Here is a 24,325-nt window from a genome sequence, read left to right as displayed (position 1 = left end):
ATAAAAAGGAAAATGTAGAATAATCTCACTCACTCATGACCATTGATGCAACAATCTTAATCAACATATAAGGAAAGCAAATCTGGTAATATATAAATTGGAAAGTATATCATGACAAGGTTGGATATTTTTTCAGCGATGCAGAGTTTGTTTAACAATTAAAAAGTCAATTCATAATTGCTACCACATTAACAGAATAAATGAGAAAAACGGAATCATCTAAATAGACATATAAAAGCATTGGATAAAATGGAATATTAAAGAATTAGAAAACTAGAAATAGAATGGATTCCTTTAAACTTATAAAATATATATTCTTGAAAACCCTAAGGAAACATTTCTCTTAAAAATGAAATACTGAGAACCTTCTGCCTGAGAATAAGAAAAACGAAAGAATGTCTATTATTACCATTTTCACTAAAACTTGTGCGAACTATTTTTTAACAGGTTAGGAAAAATAAATAAAATATATAAAGATTGGAAAGGGACAAATAAAATTGACTTTAATCATAATGAAATAATTATATAGGTGGAGATTTTTAATAACTAAAATTTCTAAATGTGTCATGGATAACAATATAAAAATCACCACATAACTAAAAATAAATCTGGTGAAAGTTGTACAAGAATTATATACAGAAAAAAAATTATTGAGAGAAAATAACTTTTTAAATGGGAGATATACCATGCTTATTGATTGGAAGTCTCTCTAAAATACATACGTAAACAAAAATCAATAATATCTCAGCAAGTTTATTATAGAAATTGACAAGCCAAATCTAAAATGAGTAGGGGCATGCCAAAGGCCAAGAATAGTTAAGGCAATCTTGAACAACACAAGTTGAAGTCACTACACTGTATTTCAAAATCTATTATTATAGAGTTACAGTAATTAAGATAGTGTGAGATGGGTAGAAAAAATAGACCAACAGTATGAACAGTTTTGAAATAGACTTGATTTAAAGCAAAAGGTACAATTAAGTAATACTGGACTATATTACATTTTAGGGCTTCTGTTCTTTAAAAAACGCCTTCATGAGAGAAAAATGACAAGCCACCAAAATAAAAATATTTGTTATATATATGCCAAAGATTATATTATGTATGGTTTGATTTGGTTAAGTCTGATTTTTGCCTATTGCCTCAGTGTAATTATAAATAGAACCACTTTCCATTTTCAAATGTCTCATTATATGGTCAATAAATTGTATGGTCATTTTACAAATATCTACCAACAGGTTTTTTTTTTCCAGAATGTGTAAGTAACTCTATTGATCAGTTGGGAAAATAATTTAAATCTGTTGAAAAATATTCAAGACTTGAATAAGAACTTTACAAAATGGATATGCCAATGGAAAATAAAAATATGAAAAATTGCTCATTATTTTTCATTAATCGAAAGCAAATCACAATTCAATACCACTGAACTAAAATCAGATTAACTAAATTTTTTTAAAAGTGACAATTTCAAATTAGATCTAGGGTTTCAAGCTATTACAACTCTCATATACTGTTAAACTAGTTTGTGGTATTTAAGTTATTACAACTACTTCAGAAAAATTTTTGACAGGTGAAGTTTAAAACCTAAAGATATATTTACTCTACAGTCTGTTATTTCCACTTTTATTTATATAACCAAAGGGAAGCATGTGCATATGAATATTAAGAAGTATTTATAAAATTATTCACAACAGTATTGTACAAAGAACAAAAACTAGAAACAATAATAATAGACATAACCAGTTGAATGGATATATATAGTTTTTTGTACTATATAATTATTTATTTAATATATAGTATAGTGAGAATATATGCAGCAATGAAACAGGATATGCTATTGCATCACATGATGTAAATGTATCACATAATACAATGTCAATTAAATAAATCAGACACAAAGGAATTTATACTGTGTGATTCTGTGTATATGAAATACCAAGAAAGGGAAAATTATGTGCTAGAAATCTGCAAATTTCCCAGCTGGGAAGGACAATAAACATATTAAAAGGGAGTGTGCACAAGAGGACTTCCAAGATGGTGGTAATGTTTTACCTTGGCTCATAGTTTCTATGTATGTGATCATTTTGTGGTGTGTAATAAAACTGCAGTCCGAATTTGCGTACTTTTCTTCATTATACTTCAACAAAATGTATTTTGAACATATTTCAATAATTTTCAACAACTTTCCCTTTTCAGAGGGCATCATAATGGCTTTTAATAAAAGAAAATGAATTCCCTACATTGGCAATGTGCCCTTCTGACCTCGCTTCTTTGAGGCATTTTAATGGTTGTTGAAAACGAAAGTGTACCTCAAACTGCATGTCTTTAAATTTTAAAAGTGTGGGATATAACAGATTAAGATCAACCAAAAAAAAATGGACATAACCAAAAAAGAATGTTTCACTTTAAGTGTTGTCAAAGTACTTTGAATTTTTCACATAAGGATGCTGTCCTCCAAAGTGTGTGAGTGTGTGTGTGTGTGTGTGTGTGTATGTGTGTTTGGGGGCTAGGGTTATGTATACACATTTTTAAAATCACTGGCAAATACCTATGAAGCTAACTCTTCTCTCTCTTACTAGGAAACTTTTAAATTTCTTCTTCTTTTAATCCTATTTCCATATTAATTTGAAACTTTTAGTCTAAATGGTTGCCACCGATTGGATGGTATTGGTCCAAGCAGGCCTCAGTCACTCATTTAAACATATCTATGTTGATACAGTTCATTTTTGGCTGCATTGAGGAATAAATCAAGACCAGAGTAACTATGTGGTTGGTAAATGCCACAACTTTAATAGGGGAGGAAATGGACAAAGAAAATAAATGCATTCAAAAGGCCAATTGCACTTTGATATTGGCTAGTATAGATCAAAAGCAGGTAATGTGAATCTTAGGTGGAAAATCATTTTGCCTCTATGAGATCAAATGACAGGCAAGAGGGTTTCAGTGGCAAACAATAACATTTGTTTAATTTAGACTAGAAAACTTAATTTCAACTTCAGGTGTATAATACTAAAACTGGTTTCCTTGGAGGGAAAGGAACTCCTTACTCACTAGATGAGGAAAAGAAGTTGAATTTTGGTGAGTATATAGAAGAAAAAAAGAAAAGGGCATTTTGTTCAATCAGTATCTCTCACCCCAAGTTGAAATGTAAAAAATAATCATGATCGTATGTAAAATTAGATTGTTCATGTTGAAAGGTAAAAGAAAAGATTTGAAGTCAATCTTTATCCCATCCTACTTTATTTTCCATCTTAGTTTGTTTTGCCAACATTAGTAACATTTGAAAGTTGAAGCAAATCTCTGCAAAGTAATGAAATCCAGAATCTGTTAAAAAAACAGCATTGGATTTAGTGAGTCTGGCCACACCTCACTTTGAAGATACAGATATTAATTACCAATTATACACAGATATGGACTGTTTGAATGGCAGCTTTTCATTTTAGTATGATTGTGTCATTTTTTAAAACTTTATTTGCTTTATTGTCCATCCCTCCTCCTGCCTTCTGGGAAAAAGAAACCCCACCCCACACCATTATTAAACTATTCCACTCTCTTTCTAAACATGAAATTTTTACTGACAGCCTCCAATCACAATTGTTTTGCCTACCTGGAAAGAATCAGGGATATAACTGGACTCTTCATAACACCAATTGCCTTAATCTTAGGGCTTATTTCAGACTAGCCATGTGCCCAAGCTGAGCCACGTTGCAGGCATTTTCATGTCAAGCAGTATAATTGGAGATGTGATCCAAGAGCCATTGAATGCCATCCTTCTCAATGTATACACAGAGCTAATGAGTCGGCTATAGAAAAGTGGGAAACCAGCATGTATAAAACAGCAAAGATTTAAGTTTGAGACAACTCATATTAGTTATACCATATGCCTGCACCCATTTGCTCTTAGCAACACTGATTTCATGAGCTCCAAATCCTGTCTGTCACATAAACTGAGGTTGGATTGTTGTTGCTTGCAACAGAAAGAATTTGTAATATAGAAACTAGGATCTGGAAATAGGAAATTAACTTGGTCATGGAACAATGAGTATTTGTATCCCAGTATCCCAGTAAGAAAGATGTTAATCCATGTTAGACATTGAACAGTTTCTTAAATTATTATCTGAAATATCTTGAAATTGTTACTTACAAAGCTGGAGATTTTGGAAACCGAGTATAGAAATGTCAGCATAAATTATTAGAGAAACGCAAATCAAGACTACAATGAGGTACCACCTCACACCACTAGAATGCCCATCACTAAAAAGTCTACAAATTACTAAAATGTATACAAAAGACAAATGCTGGAGAGGGTGTGGAGAAAAGGGAACCCTCCGACACGGTTGGTAGGAATGTAAATTGGTGCAACCGCTATGGAAAACAGTATGGAAATTCCTCAAAATACTAAGAATAGAGATACCATATTATCCAGCTATCCCACGCCTGGGCATATATCTGGACAAAACTATAATTTGAAAAGATACATGCATCCCTATGTTCATAGCAGCACTGTTTACAATAACCAAGACATGGAAACAACCTAAGTGACCATCAACAGATTAATGGATAAAGAAGGTGTGGTATATACATGCAATAGAATATTACTCAACCATAAAAAAGAAAGAAATAATGCAATTTGCAGCATATGGATGGACCTAGAGATTAGCATATTAAGTGAATTAAGTCAGAAAGAGAAAAACAAATACCATATGATATCACTTATATGTGGAATCTAAAATGATGGCCCACAGGTACATGAAAAGCTGCTCAACATCATTAATTATCAGGGAAATGCAAATCAAAACCATAATTAGATATCATCTCATACTTGTTAGAATGGCCATTATCAAAAAGACAAGAAACAACAAGTGTTGGTGAGGATGTGGGAAACAGGAAACCCTTGTGCCCTGTTGGTGGGAATGTAAATCGGTGCAGCCACTATGGGGAGCAGTATGGAAGTTCCTCAATAAATTAAAAATATAACTATTATATGATCCAGTAATTTCACTTTATGGTAGTTACTTGAAGGAAACAGAAATAGTAACAAGAAAAGATATATGCACCCTCAATGTTCATTGCAGCATTATTCACTATAGACAAGATATGGAAACAAGTTAAGTGTCCACACATGGATGAATGAATAAAGAAACTGTGAGATATATACATATATAGATATAGATACAGATATAAATTTTTAAAAACTCGTTTTTTATTTATGTATTTTTGGCTGCGTTGGTTCTTTGTTGCTGAGCACGGGTTTTCTCTAGTTGGGCTACTCTTCATTGCGGTATGCGAGATTTTCATTGCAGTCGCTTCTCTTGTTGTGGAGCATGGGCTCTAGGCACGTGGGCTTCAGTTGTTACAGCACGTGGGCTCCAGTTGTTGCAGCACGTGGGCTCAGTAGCTGTGGCTCACAGGCTCTGAACTCAGGCTCAGTAGTTGTGGTGCACAGGCTTAGTTGCTCTGCAGCATGTGAGATCTTCCCAGACCAGGTATTGAACCCGTGTCTCCTGCATCAGTAGGCAGATTCTTAACCACTTTGCCACCAGGAGAGTCCCAGATATAGATATTTCAACCATAATAATCTATGAAAACTTGCCATTTGCAACATGAATAGAGCTTAAGGACATAATGCTAAGTGAAACAAGCCAGACTGGTGGTTGCCACAGGCAGGGGCATGGGAGAAATGGGTGAAGAAGGTCAAAAATTAAAAGAAAAAATGATGCAGTTGATGTAAAACAGACTTTTTGAACTATATTCCTAATTAATATTATATATATGTATATATATGCATATATATGCTAATGTATATGACATAGGTATATTATACATAATATATATAAAACAAACAAACAAACAAACAGGTGTCACTTTCTGGTGGAAGCTTTTTAGATAAAATATGTAACTCATTGTGTTTACTTCCACTGCTGGAGGGCCCAGAGAGGCACTAGTGGAGTTGTAGACCTGCCAGAGAGGGTTCCAGAATGACTTATATGGAGTACTTTCCCCTGCTGAGCTACCTGTATTGTGTAAGGAAAAAAAAAAAAAAAAAGGAGGTTGGATTTAGCCACTGTTTTTTTTTCAACATAAATTATATTATTGTGATTGATATATGTGACTGGGCTTACCTTGATATGAAGATGAAACAAGGGTACTATGGAGAACAAAAACAACAAACAAACAATACCAATTACAGGCCAGAGGAGAAAAATCTCTAAATAAAGTATTATCAAATTAGGTATAGCAGTGTTGAAAAGTAAATCTTGACCAGTTATTGTTTTTTAATGATCCAAAGGTAAATTAAAATTATAAAATTTATTAATATAATTCACTTCATTAGCATATCCAATTATATAAAATATAACAGATGCAAAAAGCTTTGATAAATTTAAAAGGAAACTAAATATTCTCAGTATAAAATGAAATGTGTCGGTGTTCAGGGTAAAAATGGTGTTCAATTTTATACAGAATTTATGGCATTTATTTATCAGAAAAAGGCAAACATTAGCTTGGAACTGTACTTTTTAATAGAAAATGTGGAACACCCAGAAAAAATTTTCTCTGTCAGAAAAATCTATAAGTGGTATAGTTCCTTCCTTAGTGAGCATTTTTTAATTCCATTCTTTCCCTAAGAAAAGCTATTCCCTACTGCAAGTCTTATATTTAGATAATAACAATCAAGGTCATTTACTCAATCAAAAAATCACATGGATTCTATTTTACAGCAAAACTGTTGCTGAGACAATTATTAAGAATGTTGACATTTAAAATCATATTCAAATGTTGATAGTGAGTATTAATGTAAGCTCACTCTCTTCCAATATAGCAAACCTATTCTTTATACATATGGAAGGTTTTAGGTAAGTGAAAAGCCATGGATACAGTAAAGATGAGTAAATCATGAAAAAAGTAGTGGAAGCAGGGGTATTTAACTCCTTTTTCATCATATATCAATAGGAAATAAGTTATTCTTTGTTATAGTTTATGTTCATATATGTTTTCTTTCCTTGTGTTTCAAGTGTGTAAATGTGTATACAGGGTAATAAAGACAAAATACAATGTTTGAGAAATATTATTTGTGAACAAATAAAGAATTGATATAAACAAGTGAGATACTGGTTAATTTTCAATAATAAAACTCAAGTTTATAAACTGATTCATTAGATGGAGACCACTAATCTGATTTTATTTCAAGAACATGAAATTTTCAATCAGAAAGTTTATATTACACAGTAGACATACTTACAAGGGATTTTTAAATATTATTATTATGTTTTTAACATCTTTATTGGAGTATAATTGCTTAACAATGTTGTGTTAGTTTTTGCTGTATAACAAAGTGAATCAGCTATATGTATACATATATCCCCATATCCCCTCCCTCTTGAGTCTCCCTCCCACCCTCCCTATCCCACCCCTCTAGTTGGTCACAAAGCACCAAGCTGATCTCCCCGTGCTATGCAGCTGCTTCCCACAAGGTACCTGTTTTACATTTGGTAGTGTATATATGTCAACACTTGCACAGTAATGAGGAAGACTATAATATCAGATTCATCTGAGTTACTTAAGAAGCTGAAACAAAATCATTCTCAAGAGTTTGTGCTGATTAGTAGGAATATTCAGTTGGAAGTTTTCTGTATCTAAATATATCTTACTTATAATAAATTTATGAAACTAGTACTTGGAAAAGTATTTACTGCAGTCAAATACTTCCAAAGGTCCCATGCAAAATTACCGATAATTTTCATAGAACAAAAACTGGCTTTGGGGGCTTCCCTGGTGGCGCAGTGGTTGAGAGTCCGCCTGCCGATGCAGGGGACACGGGTTCGTGTCCCGGTCCAGGAAGATCCCACATGCCGCAGAGCGGCTGGGCCCGTGAGCCATGGCCGCTGAGCCTGCGCGTCCAGAGCCTGTGCTCCGCAACGGGAGAGGCCACAACAGTGAGAGGCCCGCATACCTCAAAAAAAAAAAAAAAAAAAAAAAAAGAAAAGAAACAAAAAAAACTGGCTTTATTTTTAACACACACTTGTTACATAGAATTGCCAATGAAAGTTTGAATGTCATCACATTAGTTTTCTTTATATAGTGTGATAATTGAAGGTAGAATGGTCAGCATAGTGCAAGTGAGTACTAAGGTTTGTGTGTGCATGTGTTTACTTATGTCAGTGATGATTTTGATAAATCTCTACTTACAGGTAGAAAGATAAACTAAATAACTATTGGACAATTATCTATGACATATTCATGTATTCTTGTGTTTCTAAATTAAATGAGATTATACATAAGAACAGCCTCTATAAAACACAAAACCTTATATGTGTAAGGTATAATGTTATTACTGTTGACTCAATAATTTAACCATATAAATTATTTTAGTGAGTTCTGGTTATGTGCCAGGCCTATGATAAGACTCTTCAAGAAATATATCTTACCTATGTATTCCCATGCATCTCCATATACATCATTTTTTAAGGGACATATTTGGTACTATTTCTGACTTTTTTTTTTGGTGTAAAGATTTTTGTCTTAGAACGCAAATCTTTTTATATAGGTTCAAGGGCTCTTTAACCTTTATAATTTTAGTCCACACCCTCTTCTTTAACAGCTAGCACCTATATAAGTTTCCCTAAACATCCTCTGGCTGAAGGATTCTGCTCTGCCTGAGGGCATAGGAGAATAGAAGTACCTGGGAATTAATGCCCTACCCTCCACCTCAATAAGAATTCGCTATCACCAACCCACAGAGTTGGTGGGATAACTCTAAGGCACATTTCGATACACTGTATCCCAGAGAGACCAGTAAGGTTAAGTTTTAGATGACCACTTTGGTAAGTTGGCTGATAAAGCACTTTTTAAATTTCTTTTATTTATTTGGATTGCTGTTCTACTTATGTCTGTATATTAGTTTTAATTATTAGTGTTTGTGTTTATTCATATGTGTGTGTGCATATTTAATTAAAGCCATTACTTTTTACATATAATAAATTAATATAATATACCCAATATATTGATGAGAATTGAATCCCTTAAGCCTTACCACACTGTCCTAAATGTGTACTTGCACCTCTCTTGAAGTTGCATAGCTATACTAATTTTGAGATATTCTTATCTAGTGCATTTGACCCTAAATCTAAAATAAATGTTAAGAGGACTTTCATTAAGAACACAGAAATTGATGACTAAAATTGCTGAATATGGATGATCATAAAACAAAATAAACATACAAGAGGTTTTTTTTTTTAATTTTTATTTATGACAAAATTAAATCAGATTTATTAGGTCCTGATACCAATATAATCTGAGTTAGTTTGGCTAAATCTCTATGACATTACCAAAATTGTTATTTTGCTTTGTGCTGAGTGGAACTGTGATTAACAGTAAAATAGTGTCTTTTGTGATTTATTTATTATTATTGACTATTTTAAAAAATTACTCTGAGGACGGGTGAATACAGATCAAACATGACTTCCATATTCTGATGGAACCAGCAGATAACAGATAACATTTTAATTTCCAACAGTTTTTTTCTTGACTTTAATAAAGGGTAAAGAATAAAGTTACCAATTACCCCGTTAAACTGGTCAATTGATCTTGTATTTTGTTTGTAGAATTCAATTTCAATACATTTGAATCTTTTTTTTTAATGAAGGACTCTCCAGATTTTGATGTAATGTGTTTACAGTAAATCTCCAAAATTTCAGTTATTGAGAAGATAAGGGGACAGACATCTCTAAATTTTAATAATCGAAGCTATCAGCAAACACCAAATTAGGTAGATAGGAAGAGAAAACATATCTGAGGAGTTTGTTGCTCTTTAAAAAAGTCATCTAACTAAATCAATAATTTTGCACTTAAGATACTGAACAAAGACTACTTTCCTTGGTAACCTTTATATGAAAGTTTTGAGGTCAGTTGAAAAGCCTCAAATCACTGTTTAGCATTCATACACAGTTCTTTTCTATATACATTGAAGACATTTCTCATAATGTTGATTTATAGATGCACTTAAAAACAGCAATTGAAAAGAGTGTTCTTTGGGGTGAGTATCTGCTGTGGGAGGAACAATCAAAGACAGAGGATCAACTAAACTTCCCAGTGTCAGAAAATGCAGTTATATCAATTTGAGTATTTTGATACATAGATTTCAACCTAAGAACTGCTGTGTTTAATGCTTTTTTTTTTTTTTTTTTTGCTCCCAGTTCTATTCCTTTCATACTTTAAACAGTGTTTCTGAGATGAATAGCTTTTAATACACAACCGTTTTAGTGTAAGTAGTGAATAGAACAATGAAAATAACTTGGAGTTGTCCTTGTTATTGCTAATCTCTTAAATAGAAAGGTAATGAACTTAAGATACATTAAGAAAATAAATTTTTGATTAAATGCTAACTTCAACAGATTAAACTTTCTGCAGTAAATTATAGTGTTTTTTTCCCTAAGATCACTTTAAAAATAATGGCTTTCCAAAGAATAACTACTAAATTTAGAGGGAAAAAATCAGCAATTTCAGACCCAAAATATCATAATGCTCTTACATTAAACTTTTTTACATAGTTATATATTATATGTGAAAGATTACATATGTGGATATTATTTCTGAAAAACTGAGTGAATAAAAAAGTAAACATTTCAATATAAATATATGTTTTCTTTGCAAATATATTACTCATACGATCTCCCTTTGTTCTATGATAGCTAGGAAAGAGGTTTTCTGAGACTAAATAGTCTCTCAAGTGTAGGGACTATGATATATACTTCATTTGTTAGTTATAGCTCTCAAATATTCTTCATTTTACACAATTGATAGCTAGTTGCTAAAGGAACTGATTAATCAAAAGCTGAGGATATATGTATTTTTTTCTTTCCCACAGTGAGGGAGAGTAGAGAGTCTATTATATAGTCTTTATGTTTATATTTTCTTCATGGTTCTCCTCAAACTATTTTGTTAATTTAGTATTTTGGTGGCCCTATGTGTATTCAAGTTCTTTTCACATTAATATATTTATTAGCATAGTGACTTATTTTTGAAATATTAACATATATTGAATAAATATTTAAATAATTTAAGTAAATACTCTAAGAACTTCAAATAAGCCTGTTGTTCTAAAATTTACAAGTAATTTCTATTTTAGGGAAAAGAGCTTTTAGTTCTTTTAGTGATTTTAATTTTCTTTTTTTGTAGTAATTTTGGTTTGGGGTGATGGTGGCCTCATAGAATGAGTTTGGGAGTGTTCCTTCCTCTGCAATATTTTGGAAGAGTTTGAGAAGGATAGGTGGTATTAGATTTTCTCTAAATGTTTGATAGAATTCACCTGTGAAGCCATCTGGTCCTGGACTTTTGTTTGTTGGAAGATTATTATTATTTTTTTAACTTCTTTAGTGGCGTATAATTGCTTTACAATGGTGTGTTAGTTTCTACTTTATAACAAAGTGAAACAGCTATACACGTACATATATCCCCATATCTCCTCCTTCTTGTTGGAAGATCTTTAAACATAGTTTCAATTTGATTACTTGTGATTGGTGTGTTCATATCTTCTATTTCTTCCTGGTTCAGTCTTGGAAGGTTATACCTTTCTAAAAATTTGTCCATTTCTTCCAATGTCCATTTTATAGGCATAGAGTTGCTTGTAGTAGTCTCTTAGGGTGCTTTGTATTTCTGCGTTGTCCATTGTAACTTCTACTTTTTCATTTCTAATGTTGATTTGAGTCCTCTCCCTCTTTTTCTTGATGAGTCTGGCTAAAGGTTTATCAATTTTATTTATCTTCTCAAAGAACCAGCTTTTAGTTTTATTGATCCTTGCTGTTATTTTCTTTGTTTCTGTTTCATTTATTTCTGCTCTGATTTTTATGATTTCTTTCCTGCTACTACCTTTAAGTTTTGTTTATTCTTCTTTCTCTAGTTCCTTTAGATGTAAGGTTAGATTGTTTATTTGAGATTTTTCTTGTTTCTTGAGGTAGAATTGTATTGCTATAAACTTCCACCTTAGAACTGCTTTTGCTGCATCCCATAGGTTTTGGATCATCGTGTTTTCATTGTCATTTGTCTCTAGGTATTTTTTGATTTCCACTTTGATTTCTTCAGTGATCTGTTGGTTATTTAGTAGCACACACTTTAGCCTCCATTATGTGTGTTTTTTACAGTTTTTTCCTGTAATTGCTTTCCAATCTCATAGCATTGTGGTCAGAAAAGATGCTTGATACGATTTCAATTTTCTTAAATCTTCTGAGTCTTGATTTGTGACCCAAGATTGATCTATCCTGGAGAATGTTCAGAGTGCACTTGAGAAGAAAGTGTATTCTGCCACTTTCAGGTGGAATGTTCTATAAATATCAATTAAATCTATCTGGTCTATTGTGTCATTTAAAGCTTGTGTTTCCTTATTAATTTTCTGCCTGGATGATCTGTCCATTGGTGTAAGTGAGGTGTTGTCCCCCACTATTATTGTGTTACTGTTGATTTCCTCTTTTATAGCTGTTAGCATTTGCCTTACATATTGAGGTGCTCCTACGTTGGGTGCATATAGATTTATAACTGCTAAATCTTCTTCCTGGAATGATCCATTGATCATTCTGTAGTGTCCTTCCTTGTCTTCTGTAATAGTCTTTATTTTAAAGTCTATTTTATCTTATATGGGTATTGCTACAACAGCTTTCTTTTGATTTCCATTTGCATGTAATATCTTTTTCCATCCCCTCATTTTCAGTCTGTATGTGTTCCTAGGTCTGAAGTGGGTCTCTTGTAGACAGCATACGTAAGGGTCTTGTTTTTGTATCCATTCAGCGAGCCTGTGTCTCTTGGTGGGAACATTTAATCCATACATATTTAAGGTAATTGTTGATATGTATATTCCTATTACCATTTTCTTAATTGTTTGGGTTTGTTTTGTAGGTCTATTTCTTCTCTTGTGTTTCCCACTTAGAAAAGTTCCTTTAGCACTTGTTTTAGGGCTTGTTTGGTGGTGCTAAATTCTCTTAGTTTTTGCTTGTCTGTAAAGCTTTTGATTTCTCCATAGAATCTGAGTGAGATCCTTGCCTGGTAGAGTAACCTTGGTTGTAGGCTCTTCCCTTTCATCACTTTAAATATATCATGCCACTCCCTTCTGGCTTGTAGAATTTCTGCTTAGAAATCAGCTGATAACCTTATGGGAGTTCCCTTGTATGTTACATGTTGTTTTCCCCTTGTTGCCTTCAATAATTTTTCTTTAATTTTACTCAGTTTGATTACTGTGTGTTTCGGCATGTTTCTCCTTGGGTTTACCCTGCCTGGAGCTCTCTGCACTTCCTGGACTTGGGTGGCTATTTCCTTTCCCATGTTAGGGAAGTTTTTGACTATTATCCCTTCAAATATTTTCTCGGGTCGTTTCTCTCTCTCTTCTCCTTCTGGGACCCCTATAATGCAAATGTTGTGTGTTTAATGTTAGGACTTAAGATGTCTCTTAGTTTGTCTTCATTGCTTTTCATTCTTTTATTCTGTTCCATGGCAGTTAATTCCACCATTTTGTCCTGCAGGTCAATTACTTGTTTTTCTGCCTCAGTTTTTCTGCTATTGATTCCTTCTAGTGTATTTTTTTTTTTTTTTTTTTTTTGCGGTACGCGGGCCTCTCACTGTTGTGGCCTCTCCCGCTGTGGAGCACAGGCTCCAGACGCGCAGGCTCAGCAGCCATGGCTCACAGGCCTAGCCGCTCAGCGGCATGTGGGATCCTCCCGGACCGGGGCACGAACCCGTGTCCCCTGCATCGGCAGGCGGACCCTCAACCACTGCGCCACCAGGGAAGACCCCCTTCTAGTGTATTTTTCATTGTAGTTATTCTATGGCTTATCTCTGTTTGTTTGTTCTTTAATTCTTCTAGGTGTTTGTTCTTTCATTCTTCTAGAACTTTGTTAAACATTTCTTTCATCTTCTTTGTCTTTGCCTCCATTCTTTTTCCAAGGTCCTAGATCATCTTCACTATCAGTATTCTGAATTCTTTTTCTGGAAGGTTGCCTATCTCCACTTCATTTAGTTGTTTTTCTGGAGTTTTATTTTATTCCTTCATCTGGTACATAACTCTCTGCCTTTTCATCTTGTCTATATTTCTGTGAATGTGGTTTTTGTTCCACAGGCTTCAAGATTGTAATTCTTCTTGCTTCTGCTGTCTGCCCTCTGGTGGATGAGGCTATCTAAGAGGCTTGTGCAGGTTTCCTGATGGGAGGGACCAGTGGTGGGTAGAGCTGACTGTTGCTCTGGTGGTCAGAGCTGGGTAAAACTTTAATCGGCTTGACTGCTGATGGGTGGGACTGGGTACCCTCCTTGTTGGTTTTTTGGCCTGAGGCAACCCAACACTGGCGCCTACCTGGGCTCTTTGGTGGGGCTAATGACAAAATCTGGGAGGGCTGATGCCATGGAGTACTTTCCAGAACTTCTGCTGCCAGTGTCCTTGTCCCCAGAGTTAGCCACAGCCATCCCCTGCCTCTGCAGGAGACCTTCCAACACTAGCAGGTTGGTATGGTTCAGTCTCCTATGGGCTCACTGCTGTTTCCCCCGGGTCCTTATGCTCACACTACTTTGTGTGTGCCCTCCAAGAGTCGAGTCTCTGTTTCCTCCATTCTTGTCAATGTCCTGCAATCAAATCCCAATAGCCTTCAAAGTCTAATTCTCTGGGAATTCCTCCTCCCATTGCCAGACCCCCAGGTTGGGAAGACTGATGTGGGGCTAGAGCCTTCACTCCAGTGGGTGGACTTCTGTGGTATAATTGTTCTCCATTTTGTGAATCACCTACCCAGCAGTTATGGGATTTGATTTTATTGTGATTGTACCCTTCCTACCATCTCATTGTGGCTTCTCCTTTGTCTTTGGATGTGGAATATCTTATTTGGTGATTTCCAGTGTCTTCCTATCGATGATTGTTCAGCAGTTAGTTGTGATGCCAGGGCTCTTGCAAGAAAGAGTGAGCACATATCCTTCTACTCTGCCATCTTGAACCAATCTCTCAGTATCTTTTAGGGATATTATGTTACTTTTATAGTCTGTTTTTTTTCACCTAGTTGAAGCAATATGATATGATTGACATTATTTCTGCTTTCTAAAGGAGATGAAGTGACAAATTGAAATACCATCTACCTGTTTTTTCTAGAAACATAAAACAATAAAATGACTAGAAACAACAGAGTTCAAGGCACAGAAAAGTGGAATTGTTTACGAGTCTTGTACAAGGGCAAATGGGTACTAGAAACCCTAGATTGAGATGCTTAATTAGTGTAATATGGTTTTTACATACTGAGGTAGTATCTTTCATAGTAAAGGCATATGTTATTTTTTCATTTTATATTACCCATGGGAGTAGAGATCACATTGTCTAAATTCTACAAGGGCTGCTGCAATAAACATGACTGTGGTAACAATCAATGCTAACTTTAAAAAGGATTTGGAGTCCCAATCTACTTAAGATTATACAATTTTGCAGAGATAAATGATTGTGTAAGAATATCAGTGGCCTGATAACAGACTCAAATAGCTTATAATAAAGCACAATAAGAATTAAGATTAATAAAATAAGACATATTTCCAAGAGGAAAATAATTCATCAGATGTATTGGTCTGTTAGTGCTGCCATTACAAATTTCTACAGATTGGGTGGATTAAACAAATGAAATTTATTTCCCCATAGTTCTGGAGGCTAGAAGTCCAACATCAAAGTTTAAACAACATTGGTTTCTTTCTCCTTGGCTTATAAATGGCCATTTTCTTCTGATGGTGTTGCATGATGTCCCTCACCATGTGTCTCTGTCCTAATCTTTCCTCCTTATATGGACACAAGTTATTGGATTAAGGCCCATCCTAATGACCTGATTTAACCTTAACTACCTCTTTAAAAACCCCATCTCCAAATACAGTCACATTCTGAGTTACTAGGATTTAGGACTTCAAATTATGAATTTAAGAGGGATGAAATTCATCCCATAACAGCAGAGAATGAGCACACAAGTTCAGGAGATGAAAGACCATGTTTATTTGCCCAGTATCACAGACAAAACTGCAAATACATTAAATTAATTTATACCTAGACATTGTGTACTTTGTGAGACTAAGTCAGGCCCTTTGGATATTTGAGTAATTTGTTGATTTTGATTAATCTCTTCTACTTTAATTTCTCTTCTGGTATAAAAGTGCTGTAAGTGTTCTTCTATGATACACAAATGATTGCATTTTGTGAGACAGCCTCATTTGGAGTCATTTTTCTAATGCCCTTATATAGGGTATTAGAAAATGCTTTGTATATTTACCTGAAAGAACAACGTGGCAAATTTGATAATATGTTCTAGGTTCCAAGCTAACCAGGACCTTTCCTACATGACTGCCTATATCTTATTATTCACCATTATTATCTGGTTTAAGGAAAGCATGTCATGTTGGTAATTAAAGAAGAATGTTAAAGAGACACTTGTCCCTTAATTAGTGTCTGATGAGTGTGAGATATTTTCATTTTATGTTCCTCAATCCATCCCAGAACTTTCTCTCAGTCATCACAAAAAGAAAATCTCATGCTGGTGCTTAGCAACCAATGCAGAAGCTATACAATTAGGTCATATAATCAAGAGAAAAATAAGCCTCTGATGGCACCTGTTCTGTATATACCTAAAGGCAAACTGAGTCTGACAATCGTTCATGTAAAATATAAATTCTCTAGGGGCTAAATCTTACTATATTTATGTGAAAGAAAAAAAAATAATGTGATTTTAAAGATGACCATGTTACTCTGAAATACTATGTGTAACAAGCAAATTAATTGTGTAAATCATGTTTATTTCTAGGGAGGAAGGTGGTATATTAACGCCTGGAAGAGATAGGATTATTTTGGTATGTTTCCAATTTTTGTTTACTCAGTCTTTAAAATTTTATATCAAAGAATATGCTATCTTCTTCTTCTTTTTTTTTTTTTTTTTTTTTGCAGTATGTGGGCCTCTCACTGTTGTGGCCTCTCCCATTGTGGAGCACAGGCTCCGGACACGCAGGCTCAACGGCCATGGTTCATGGGTCCAGCCGCTCCGCGGTATGTGGGATCTTCCCAGACCGGGACACGAACCCGTGTCCCCTGCATCGGCAGGTGGACTCTCAACCACTGTGCCACCAGGGAAGTCCATATGCTATCTTCTTTTACATTTATATTATATTCACTTTGCAAGAATTTTAAATAATCATCTACATGAAAAATTTCTGTTTTGCATATTACAACAATAAAAATATATATAATACTGTTTCCTAAATGATGACAGTGAATGATGACTGGAAATGAAGTATATGTACAGATAAATTTAGAATGTAGGGAAATTGGGAATTGGGATCAGAAAGGAATTGAGTGCAGTTTGGAAGAGAGCCAACCAAATTCATAATTGGTATGTTACTGTGCTCTCACGGATCATTTATATTTATCTTATGACATGGTTGATGGTGGAAATGGGCACCAGAGCCACGTGAAAGCAGTAGTAGCTTAATTTATTTTTTACCTTCAACAGCAGATCTATTTATTTAGGCATTTGGGGGAAATGGAATGTTATGTATATTTCTCACTTTATTGGGATCTGTGCTGTAGTTTACTATGTGAAAAATCTCACAATATATTGAAACTGAAAAAACCTATGCCAATGGGATTCAAGAATTGCATTGACTATATGATATCCACAGATAATCCCTGCATTTTATAGTAATGACGTTGCAATCTTCCCTTTGGCCAATATTATATTATTTAGAACTAAGAAAATTCCGTAGACTGACTGACTTTAATTTTATTTTTGATATTTCATCTAATCTACTGTGGAAGAAACTGAATAAGTTTATGAAAAAAGAGAAGGAAAAATATTTAAATGTCATGTCCTTCCTTTTGTACAGCATCTAAAATTCTGAACTGATCGTATATGTTCTCTCTTTGAAAAGAGCAGGTGGTACCACAACCTGTCATAAGAGAAGAAAACTTACAATGTAAACGTAATGTATATGAGTATTACTAAAATAAAAACAACTGTGTGCAGACTTATTAATGTGGGTTAGATTTTTTAAATGTATGAAAATGAATGTGCTTCTTTCAATTCATGAGACAAGGGGACGTACTGAAAATGTTTGATGATTTTAATCTAAGTGAACAAAAAATATTTTATTTTTTCAAACTGGAGGTGTATTTTCAATATGACATGATACGATAAAATAATTATTATAATTGTATATATATGATTATATGCATATAACTGATGGTCTATGATATATTTACACTGTAGGAAAATAGAAATTTTCGTTGTGCTTTGAAAGCTAAATATGCATAATAGATAGTACTGATGCCCATTATGATATTAAGAAGATATGTTAAGAAACAGATGAGTAAATGAAAATGTTTTTAATTAATTATATGCAAACACATTCACATGAATATCAAGTGGATAGTGAAAGGAAATAATCTTCACTTTCCCTATTATTCTAAGAATATTTCTGAATAGAGGTAAAATCACATGTATTGTTTAAATGATGAAATAAAAGAAATTGTATTAAGGGTTTATATGACTAGCTTTTAAGAAGGGTTTCAGAGTTTTATTGTCAATAAAACCTATAGTTAGACATAATGAAAGGAAGACAAAGGCTATGAAACATTATGCATTGACATTTTAAAAGTATTAGGTCAAGAAGGAATTTTATTTCAATATGCCATATTGTCACATTCAATTAAGTAGCTCTCTTAGAAACAAATAGGTTCAGAAAACTCTGTTTTTGTTTTGCTTAGTTTTGTGTATTTTTATGAACAGCTAGCATGATGAATTCTGAAATTATGGTGCTATAGTGTTTCTATCAAACCTATAAAATGAATAGAGTTTTTTTCAGAACAACTTTAAAATGATGGAACCTGAATGATTTAGAATTTATAAAGATAAATATAAAAATGTTCAGTTTTTTTAAGTTCAGATTTTTTAAAACTTAAAAAAAATAAAAACAAAGTAGTAAAGATAAACATCTGATGGATATCAATAAGAACAGTAGTGAATGCATATATAAAAACACCTAAAATTGAAATTTATTTAAATTCATCCTTGTGTTTCATAATCACACACACATATGCACAGATACATCATCTTTTGCAAATCTGACTTCATCATATGTGAAATAGGTATTTCAATGACCTCTAGAGCTGAGATTATTTTCATCATGCTTAAAAATTATTCAGTTTTGTATTTTATGAGCCCTATTTATCTTATGAAACATAAACAAAGAATCAGTATAATATTTCTCACAATTTAAAATTACACTTTGCATTCGGTGACATAATGAATGTGAAGTAAGCAACTGTAGATTATCTCCATGGCACTGAGTGCCTTGTGAGAGACAAAGTTAATAAATATGATATTCTTTATGTAGCTTCTATACAATAGTAACATTGGTCTACAATCTTATAGTTGTCAGTGTTTCCTTTTTTTCAATTTTTGTTTTAGTTTTAAGAGGCAAATAAATAAAATGCTATGTACAGTGCCTTACAACCTATGTATACATGAATACATCCAAAGAGTCAATAAACATTTGTTGAATGTACTTTTTTATAAACTAGTTCTGAATAAAGATTCTAATGAATTAAAGGACTCAGTCTCCTAAAATATAGTGAAAAACATAGGGGAAATATTCCAGGACTTAAGGAAGAATATGCATGGATATTCTTACATTTTTTTTTCCACAGAGAAGGTCTGTAGACTGTAACTCAGAATTTTATCTAATTATTTTCTGCAAAGGTACAATTCAAGAAATAAGGCTTTCCTTTTTTTTTTCCAAGTCAAAATCAAAAGAAAAGGAGAAAAATATAAAGATAGAAGTGTTCCTAGAGAAGACAGACAGTTGGAAAAAAGCAATAGCCTAATATTGAAAATAAACCAAATAATTAAAAAATGATCACAGCACTAATAAAACAAAGCAAACTTAGGTTATTCCAGCTAGTTTTCAATAATGTGTTTATAATAATGAATCTAAGAAATCACAGTAAAACAAAATAACAAGAAACACATTGAAGATTTCCATAAATTAAAGTATTAATGATTTATCAGGAGAATTTCAGCTATCCAACATTCTTCTAATGTAGAATACCGTTTCTCCAGATGCCACTAAAAAAGTATGACTGTATGGTGTGTGTGTGTGTGTGTATATATATATATACACACACACACAAAACGTACATTATGTACACATATATATTACCATTTAATGCAGTTAAATACTTCCATAGAGTTGAAAAAGGCCTTAGAAACCCTCTGATCCAACACCCATATTATATATATATATATATATATATATATATATATATATATATATATATTTAATATCTTTATTGGAGTATAATTGCTTTACAACGTTGTGTTAGTTTCTGATGTATAACAAAGTGAATCAGCTATACATATACATATATCCTAATATATCCTCCCTCTTGCATCTCCCTCTCACCCTCCCTATCCCACCCCTCTAGGTGGTCACAAAGCCTGAGCTGATCTCCCTGTGCTATGCAGCTGCTTCCCACTAGCTATCTATTTTACATTTGGTAGTGTATATATGTCCATGCTACTCTCTCACTTCGTTCCAGCTTACCCTTCTTGGTCCTGTGTCCTCAAGTCCATTCTCTACAACAGCTTCTTTATTCCTGTCCTGCCCCTAGGTTCATCAGAACCACTTTTTTTCGTTTGTTTGTTTGTTTTTAGATTCCATATATACGTGTTGGCACACAGTGTTTGTTTTTCTCTTTCTAACTTACTTCACTCTGTATGACAGACTCTAGTTCCATCCACCTCACCACAAATAACTCAATTTTGTTTAGTTTTATTCCATTGTATATATGTCCCATATCTTCTTTATCCATTCATCTGTCAGTAGACGCTTAGGTTACTTCCATGCCCTGGCTATTGCAAATAGTGATGCAATGAACATTGTAACGCCCATACTATAAAAATAGGCAAATTTGGTGACTTGGTGCAAGTCATGAAGGCCATAAAATCACTGGAAATTGAAGAGTGTTGTTCTTTTCTCCTTTCTCTTGTCATGGCCCTTGAAGTCCAGGAAACTGCCAACCTTCTGAAGCTTTCAGGATTATTATTTCATAAATTGGCATTAAGTACCAGTAAACCTTCAATTTAAATTCATAAATAGCCCTCAAATAAAGTAATGCCTGGGGTGTAATAAATTTAACTATCAAAAAAGCATTAGATAGGATGTCTTTAATGCCTGGACGTCAGTGATTCACATCCATCTTACTGTGTGACCTTGAGTGAGGTTTGGAACTTGCCTTTGTTTCAGTTTCCTCATCCATAGCATGTGTATTGATGGAAGGAATTTTCACATATTAAGGTATGGGGATGTCATTCTGGCTTATACATGATTTGAATTGGGCTTTATGTTAACTATAACAGCCTGACTTATGTCCTTTCAAACATATATTGCACATCTGTTCTAACCATTAAAAAAAAAAAAGAATGTATTTACCAGATTGTTTAGAATGTCCACATTGAAGATAAATATAAATGCCTCCCCTTCTTATGACACCAATGCTACTACTCCTTCAAATATGATGTTCCCTTCCAGACACCATAGTCATGCTGACTAGTTGTGTATGGGCAAATCTGCCTCTTTGAAACCTTGAAGGAATGTACCCGTGTCATGTTGATGTTTCTTCTTTGTTATGAGAAGATGTAAAACGGTGGTTCAGGCACCCAAAATGGAGCCATGTGGTCATTGTGGATGCGATTTCAGACACGTTCCTGCATCCTGAGAACTTGAATTTTCTGAACTGTATAAGACTCAAGGACACCAACAGTCATCCTGAAAACAAAGTTGAAAGCAGCTGCCAGCTGGAACCCTATGGTCTCAAGGTCTCCCCTTGTAAAAATACAACCACTTAAAACTACAGCCAATCCTTGCTTAACAAGCACCCTTACTTCTTGCCAGCTCCAAGCCTAATTCTTGACAAACAACTTATGTAACTTTGTGTGTTTTGCCTTTATAGGCCTCCCCATTTTGTAGTCTGGAGAAACACTATTCAGGTGCTTGTTGAATCTGCATCTCACAAGCTATAGTCCTCAGTCTGGCTCAAATAAACTATCGTCTAATCCTTAATATAGATTTTTTTGGTTGAGCATTTGTGTCAACAGTATCATAATGTCATCCTCACCTTGTTGTTGGATTGCCCAAAGAGAAATTATATTGGTTCATTCAAAAAAATACTTTTTTTTTTTTTTACCTTCTAGAATATAATGGGGAAGAGAACGTGTCTTGTGCATTGCTTTAAACAATGTGCCTGGTGCTCCTAGGCACTCAAATATTTGCTGAATGAATAGATGAATAGAAGCTTGGCACCCATGGGATGGAGATGCCAGAATGTCTGAGAAAGATGTACTCCTTGCTTCCATGGAAATTTTAGCTCAGAATGCATTAATAAAATAAGAAAATAAATTTAAGAAAACTGAGACAAACTGGGAATAACATAATGTACCTGCCCTTACAGAGCTCATAGCATAGCATGCTATTTCTGATAAATTATTTTCTTCTAAGATAAAACATACCTCCATCAACCTTTTCAGCAGCAGTTGAAACAAGGACTTTCTAACTCCATGTAAAAGAAACCATGCTGCTACTGTCCTGTGAATTTCAAAAGAGAAAATATTATGAATAAAGGTCCAGGAGTAGATGACGCAGAAACAGTGTAGTGATTTATTTGATTCAATCTGAAAAATCAGCCAATTAGGGGTTTTGTGTGTGTGTGTGTGTGTATGTGCATATATATATATATATATATATATATATATATATATATATATATATACATATGGTATATACATATGTACATACATATGGTATGTGGGATATATGTATGTACTATTTTGCTTTTAAAGGTATAAAGAGATTATATGTAGATAATCTGAGCTCCCTTTTTAACTGTACTAACTCATTTCCTATGGGTATGAACAATAAAATTGAAATAATTTGCCTTCTGTAAATTATGAGTGTGCACGTGTGTCTGTAAAAACATTGATTATTTTACTAGTATTTTCTCTTTCTTCTTTATTTTCTAGTGTTATGATAGAAAATGTCTTTTAATTTCCTTGGTTGAATTATATTACCAAGGTCTAAATATTCTTGATTCATGATATGGAAGGTAAAAAATAACACTTAGTGATCATAATACAATGAAACATGGCCTTCATAAAAGAATATATTTTCAAAGCACTGAAAATCAAAACATAAACTTCCCATTAACATTAGTGGAAATGTCATATTTATTGCCTAGCAGTCTAGACTATAATTAACGTTGATTTTTTTATTGTAAAAGATGATTATCTAAACAATTATAGCTTTTATGATTTAAATATTTTTATCAGAAAATATTTTACACACTGTCATTTGAAGAATATTATTGTTTGACCTCCTAAAATATACATGTTGCCATTGGAAAGATTTATTAAAGTGGAAATAAAAGCTCTGCAATAGATCACATTAATACTGCATGGAAACAACTGATGTTCTGCAATGGTAAGAACACTGGACATGAATCAATAATTTTGCTCATTCTTTCCCTGGTAAGAAAAGCCTGGATGGGGCTTCCCTTGTGGCGCAGTGGTTGGGAGTTTGCCTGCTGATGCAGGGGATGCGGGTTCGTGCCCCGGTCTGGGAGGATCCCACATGCCGTGAAGTGGCTGGGTCCGTGAGCCATGGCCGCTGGGCCTGCGCGTCCGGAGCCTGTGTTCCGCAACGGGAGAGGCCACAACAGTGAGAGGCCCGCATACGGCCAAAAAAAAAAAAAGAAAGAAAGAAAGAAAGAAAGAAAAGCCTGGATAAATTTGCATTTTATTTTGTTTCTCAAGTGTTTGTGTGGGACTGTTTTTCCAAAGCTTGTGCAAGAAATAATGTAATTGTATATTTGAGACCCCAGTAAGTCCAAAAGAGAGGGAAAAATATAGAGATCACGCATTCAAGGTTCAGATGTTATTTTGTTTTGTTTAGCTATTCAAATGTCTAATAATATATACCAATCTGAAACGTTCCCACTCTTTTCATCAGTTTGAATGAAGTGAAAATGTCAGCTTATAAATATGTTTAGGATCTAAAGAATTACACTTTTATTTAAATCTTTATCTCAGAATTATAGAGTACTCACTACACACTTTCATTTTTTAATAGTTTTTTTTTTCTTTTTTGGACAGAACTTACAATTTTAAAAATGTTTGAATAGTGGATTTTATAAATGGAATTAAAAATAAAGTGGGATTTCATTTTCTCAGGGTAAGAACAAAATGGACTGGGATCAAGTACTAGCTTGCAAGCTTTCAATAAGGTGAATAAGTAA

This window comes from Hyperoodon ampullatus (genome assembly GCF_949752795.1).
Source record: "Hyperoodon ampullatus genome assembly, chromosome: 17".
In the NCBI taxonomy this organism is placed as follows: Eukaryota; Metazoa; Chordata; class Mammalia; order Artiodactyla; family Ziphiidae; genus Hyperoodon; species Hyperoodon ampullatus.
The sequence above is the reverse complement of the archived record's forward strand: the minus strand, read 5'-3'. Positions refer to the sequence as shown.